Genomic DNA, 6,924 nt, shown 5'->3' with positions numbered 1-6,924 from the left:
TGAAGCTTGGTGATCGGTAGTTGCCATCACCCGAGGTTTTTTATGCCGGAGATCATACATTGATCAAGGGCTTTTTCCTCGTATAAATCCTTGTGTCACTTGCATATTTCTTACTAAAGTGATCCTTTACTTTTTCAACAAACCAAGCATCATTCCCCGTTTACTTAGAGTTTGGTTGCATTATCCTTGTGTGATTTTTGACCAAAACAGTAACCCAGAGGGGCATTGAAGCAAGCCCGGAACAAATCAAAGCATTGGTGAATATCAAATCCCCTGCCAACGCTAAGGATGTGCAAAGGCTAACAGGCAGGATAGCAGCTCTAAACAGATTCATATCCAAATCCTCAGAAAAGTGTAAAGAATTCTATGATATCCTAAGAAAGAACAAGAAATTCGAATGGACTGAAAAGCATGAGAATGCTTTACAAACCCTAAAAGAATACATGTCCTCAGCCCCAGCATTGATGAAACCAGAAAAAGGAGATGTGTTATCCTTATACCTTGCGGTATCCTCAAAAGCAGTAAGTGCAGTCCTTGTTAAGGATCATGAAGGTACACAATATCCTGTCTATTATGTAAGTAAGAGTTTACTTGATGCTGAATCCAGGTATTCACACCTTGAAAAACTTATTCTTGCACTGATTATGGCATATACTAAACTAAGACATTATTTTGAAACCCATGTTATTGTTGTTAGAACTAATTTTCCAATTAAGAATGTCCTCAGGAAACCAGAGATGTCCGGAAGAATGGCTAAGTGGGCAGTAAAGCTTAGTGCCCATGATATAAGATATGAGCCTAGAACAGCCATCAAATCCCAAGCATTAGCAGACTTTGTGGCTGATTTCAGTAGTGATTTACAAAAGGAAGCCGAATTGGAAGTCCAACAGCTGGATGAAACCAAGGATCCTTGGATACTACATACTGACGGATCCTCAAATGTTAAAGGCACGGGGCTTGGTATACTACTAAAATCGCCACAGGGGGACATAATACCCCATTCCATAGCTTGTGAGTTCCAAGCCACTAATCATGAGGCTGAATACGAAGCCTTAATCGCTGGTTTGCAAATCGCTAAGCATATGAGGATCAGGTATCTTGAGGTATACGTGGATTCATTGTTAATCACCAATCACTTTAATGGATCCTATGCTGTTAAAGGTGAAAAACTAACCAAATATTTAGAGATAGTCAAAGAACTGGCACTCTCCTTTGTTTCCTTCAGTTTGACACAGGTACCAAGGGAGGAAAATATAGAAGCTGATGCATTGGCCAATCTAGGATCATCTTTGAAGATCCCAGAGGATATAAGTATCCCCATCATCCATATCCTGGCTCCTGCTATTGAAAATCAGGTGGCCATGGAAATAGAAGAGGATACTGCAATGATCCCTAGTGAGGATACTCAATCTTGTTCAGGATCATGGATCTCACCAATCATGAGATACTTACAACACGGGGAGATTCCTATGGGAGAAAATCCTAGGGCTTTCAGAATTAAGGTATCTCAATTCACAATCTTAAATAATATGCTATATAAGCGATCTCTTGCAGGACCATATTTAAGATGTATCGAGGATCCTGAAGTTCAAGAAGTGTTAAAAGACTTCCATGAAGGAGATTGTGGAAACCACACTGGGGGCAGGGCATTGTTCTCAAGGATCTTAAGGACAGGATACTACTGGCCAACTATGAAAAGGGATGCTGTGGAGTATGCTAAGAAGTGTGATCCTTGTCAAAGACACAGCAATATCCTTCATCAGTCGGCTGAATTTCTACATCCTATACCATCCTCTTGGCCATTCATGAGATGGGGGATGGATATAGTTGGCAAGCTCCCTAAAGCACCTGGTGGAAAAGTGTTCATGCTTGCTATGACTGACTACTTCTCCAAGTGGATAGAGGCTGAAGCTTTTGCCCAAGTTAGAGAGAAGGAAGTTATATCCTTTATTAAGAGAAACATTATAACTAGATTTGGCATTCCTCCTGAAATTGTATGTGATAATGGTTCCCAATTTATTGGGAGCAGGACTACTAACTTTTGTGACAGTTGGGGGATTAAGATGATAACATCAACACCAGTCCACCCACAAGCCAATGGTCAAGCAGAATCATCCAACAAGATCATCATCAACAATCTGAAGAAGAAACTTGGATCCAAGAAGGGGAAATGGGCAGAGGAATTGCCTTATGTGCTTTGGGCTGATAGGACAACCCCCAAGAATGCTACTGGTCAAACACCCTTCTCTTTGGTGTTTGGGGCAGAATCAGTGATCCCAACAGAAATGGTGGTTCCAACTGCTAGAACAAGTACCCGTGATCCTGAGGAGAATGATGCAAACCTGGCTCAAGACTTGGATACTATTGAAGAAATCAGGGATCTGGCTAGGATAAGGATGGCTAGCTACCAACAAAGAATGGCTGATGCTTACAACAAAAATGTCAGGATGAGGAAATTCCAAGTTGGGGATATGGTATTGAGAAAAGCATTCCAAAATACCACCAATTCTGCTGGTGGGAAATTGGCACCAAAATGGGAAGGCCCTTATTTGATTGAAGCCGAAGCAGGAAAGGGTGCATATAGATTGCTTACCATGGAAGGTAGTCTGTTACCAAGAGCCTGGAATGCTGTCCACTTGAAAAAATATTTCATGTGAGCAGGATCCTTCTGGCATGAATGATCCTTACATTGGAAGTATCCTTCAAAGGATCCCTGAAGCATCAATGATCCTTACTCTGGTAATGTCCTAAGCTTGAACTCTTATTTAAATATCTTCTTATTTAAGGATAAGGATCATGTATCCTTCATCCTTCTCTCACGAGATTTTGAGTTCTGATAAGTCCAGGTATCCTTAGCATAATGTCGACAATCTTCAGAAGCAACTCAGATCCTTGGGTTCAACCCCAGTTATTTGGGCTTGTCCCCAGTTATCCTTGGGCTTGTCCCCAGTTTTCGCCTGTAGCGCACGATGATCCTGGTATAGTTCACGTCTTTGGGACCAGTACTCGCTTTAGGGGCTGATAACCCCATCGTACTGGCTATACCTAGGGTCCTACGTATAATGGTAGACGTACCATACATCCGTTCCTAAGGTTTCTAACGTTTTCACGTTAGCTAAGGTTTTGGCATTTTCATGTCACTAAGTTTGGATAGTTGCCAGTGAGGGCCATACTCCAGTTTACATACGATCCTTGGGCTTGTCCCCAGTTATCCTTCGGGCTTTTTCCCAGTTACCCTTCGGGCTTGTCCCCAGTGATCCTTTGGGCTTGTCCCCAGTTACTAACTTATCTATGATATTGGCTTAGTCCCAAGTTTTATTCTATTTTTCAGGTTTTCGAAGTTAAACAATTAAGGATCCTTAATCCTTATTATCCATTAAAGTTTTACTTATGGTTATCCTGATTAAAGGTTAGGATCCTAACTTGGATCCTCAGGTATGATCCTTGACTATTTTTAATTTCATTCATTATTCATTTGAATAACCCTTAGACCTTGACAACGGAACCTATGATCCTTAACATGAACTACTTTTTGGAAGTTTTCAACTATAGGATACTTGATCCTGGATCGTATCCTAAATTTCTTAAACATAATTTGCTTAACTTTTCTTACTCAGACAAGCATAAATCAAAACAATTGAAAGATATACAAGGATAACATCACAGGATAAGTCAAAAGTTAAAAGTTTTATTTATTAAATATTTAACCCTTTCAAAAGTTGTCAAAATTGCCAACCCACGTTTCTACCAGCAAAACGTGGCCCGTCCACATGGGTTGGCAAAGGGTGTCCATTGTTTGTGCGGTCATAGCATGCAGGAAATTAAAAGGTGGCAGGATCACAATGGCTTCATCCCCCAAACAGAGGATCCCTCCACCATATGTAATCCTACCTATTGTTCACAGGATCCTAGATCCTCAACCCTAAACTATTGTTCAAATACAGACCATAATTGTTTTAAAACATCACAAACCACCAAACAAAAAAAATTGGGCTCCGGCTATGTCTAGAAATTTCCATCATTGCCCAATCCTGCAGCTCAATCCTTCCTGCACATCACCACCGGCTCCACTTGCCTCTCCACCCTGATCCTTGCCAATGTCTCCACCCTCAAGCATCGGAATCTCCTCAGCCTCCTCATCATCCTCCAGTTCAGCCAGCCTAGCCTTCCAGCCTTCGACATCCCAGGTGCTCTTGTCAAAAGCAGGATCCTGAGCCTCCGCAGCCATCTGCAGCTGGATCTTGTAATAGTTATCGCGGCAGAAACCTTGGCATCCTGGGTGATCTCGTGCTTCTCATAGTCAAAGTTGATCAGCATCTTGGCAGCATCATTCTTGGTGGCCTGGAGCTCCTTCTGAAGATCGGCTATCTTGAGATCCTTCAACACCCCAACCTGTTGAAGGTCAGCAATCTGGCGATCCTGATCCTCAACATGGCCGACATATGTCTCTACTTCAGCAAATTTCTACAAGGAAGACAAGGAATAATGTCAGAAACCAAGTAATCCTTAGACCAGCAGGATACACAAACGGGACAGTGATCCTTACCTCGCTGATGTAATCCAGACACTGTTGGCGAAGCAGGGGCAGACCTTGCAAATCCTCAGAGGCCTTTCTCTTCTTGCTTCCTTTTCCCCTGATTGGTGCTTTAGGGGCTGAAGCAGTTGGGCTAGCAGCAGGAGTCTTCTTCCTTGCAGATTTGACATTAGTAAGATCATCGATGCCGAACTTTGAAGCAGACTTAGAGGATTTTCCAGCACCTACACAATCAAAACAAGATAAGTATCTTAATATTATTTGACTCTCATTATATAAATACTCCTTAAATAAGGATACTTACTTGACATTGTGACAGAGGCAGAGGATACTTCCTGAGAATCCTGGGTGGTAACCTGGAAAGTTCTTGTTTCAGGATCAAGCTTCTTAAAGGCCAGGAGCCTCTCTTTTGCAGCAGGTGTCAACTTCAGATGTGAAACGGAGATAGCTGCACAACAAGAAAATAACAGAACATCAGTAATCTTTATGCTAAGGAATAAGTTCTATGGTGATCCTTCCAGGATCCTCTACCCTACCATGGGTAGCCCACTTCTTGGGCAGATCCTTCCCATCAGGGATGGTATCTCTCTTCACAAAAAAGAACCACCGCTTCCAGTTCACATCATTTTTGGTAACCTTGAGAACAGGGTGCTCCTCTCCAGCTTTTCGTTTGAACAAGTACCGGTGCTCCTCTCCGCCATACCCAGATCAATCCCTTCTTGTTCGATGATCCTTTCAAGGGTGTATAAAACCCTCCAGATCATCGGCATAGCCTGGATATAGCAGATGCCGGTAAGGGAGAAAAAAGACTCGGTGAACTGAGGGAAAGGATATGAGTATCCTATCATGAAAGGAGTGACCGGGAAAGCTACCCAAGTCTCAGAGATATAATCACTCAAAGCGGTAGGACTAAAAGACTTGAAAAGGGTTTCCGCCGGGAAGCAATGACGGATTTTATCGATTTGAGGGTCGGTAAAGCAACACCTCTCAGTGGGGGAATCCTTGATGATCCCTTGACCCTTCGAGGGGTTGCTCTTCTTAGGATCCTTACAGGGAGAGTTCCAGAGCAACATCTTTCGCAGAACGATGGAAAAAGAAAAGAAAAACAGAGCAAGAGAGAAGGAGAAGGGGAATACCTGTTCAATCCTCTGATCGCGGTTATAAAGAGAAGAGTTCTTGAATTTAAATGCAAACGATCCTATCCCTATTTCTATTTATAATGATGATTTGTGCAGGGCTGTCATCTCCATGACGTCAGATCGCAACGGATAGTTCATTCTTAACGGCTATATATCCGTTGAGTTAGTTATAGATAAGATTCGGCAAAATATAACTCGTTAATATTACATAATTACTCCTTATATTTTGGGGGCAATTGTTAGGGCTGGATTTTTATGACCTATGATCCTTACTTGGTATCCTAACAAGTGATCCTTGTTTCTTTGGCAGATAGTGATCCTCAGAAGAGCTCCAGGATCAGGATCATGGATCATCCTAAGGATCCTCATACTAACGATTGTTCTCTTTGGATTTAATGTTGTTTTGCAGGAATTACGAGTTGGACCAGGTCTTAGCAACGTAAACAAGGAATCTGTCACGCTAATTTCGCACATGCATAATCAAAGATGGACGTTATGGAGAATATGGAAACTCAGCACAATTCAAGGGCAATTAATTAGGCTAAATTTACTTCTATTTCTAAAGGGGTAACGAGCTAGTAGTTAGGTGATTTGCCTAAAATACGACCACACACACTTATATAAAGGGCACTCTTCAGCATTTGGAAGACACAACACATTTCTCACACGCTTTAGCATACGATACTATAGTGATCCTTGTACCTAGCTCGTTACCATCCGAAGTTGTAAACATTGTTTGTTATATTGAAGTTTGGTGATCGGTAGTTTCCATCACCCGAGGTTTTTTATGCCGGAGATCATTCATTGATCAAGGGCTTTTTCCTCGTATAAATCCTTGTGTCACTTGTGCAATTTATATTTAAGTGATCCTTTACTTTGCTCATCATACCAAGCATCATTCCCCATTTACAAAGAGTTTGGTTGCATTATCCTTGTGTGATTTTTGACCAAAACACTCTATATCCCGGGCTGTATCCTGAAACTGTTTTCATATCCAATTTGGCCAATACATTTTTCACATATAATTTTAGCACACTACCTCACTTAACTAATTTGATCACTTAATTGCTTAGGTAATTTTTGACCAAAACAATTTGGCGCCCACCGTGGGGCAAGTGGTGCAACTTTTACTAAAAATCTTTGTAAAATCATTAATCGGTTTTCTATTTTCAAATTTTTTTGCCACATTGTTTACAATGGCCTCTGTATCAAACATGAGCTCTTCCACTTTGTCTGCTACGACCTTTACTA

This window comes from Helianthus annuus, chromosome 14, assembly GCF_002127325.2.
Source record: "Helianthus annuus cultivar XRQ/B chromosome 14, HanXRQr2.0-SUNRISE, whole genome shotgun sequence".
NCBI lineage: Eukaryota > Viridiplantae > Streptophyta > Magnoliopsida > Asterales > Asteraceae > Helianthus > Helianthus annuus.
Note: the sequence above shows the minus strand (reverse complement) of the source record.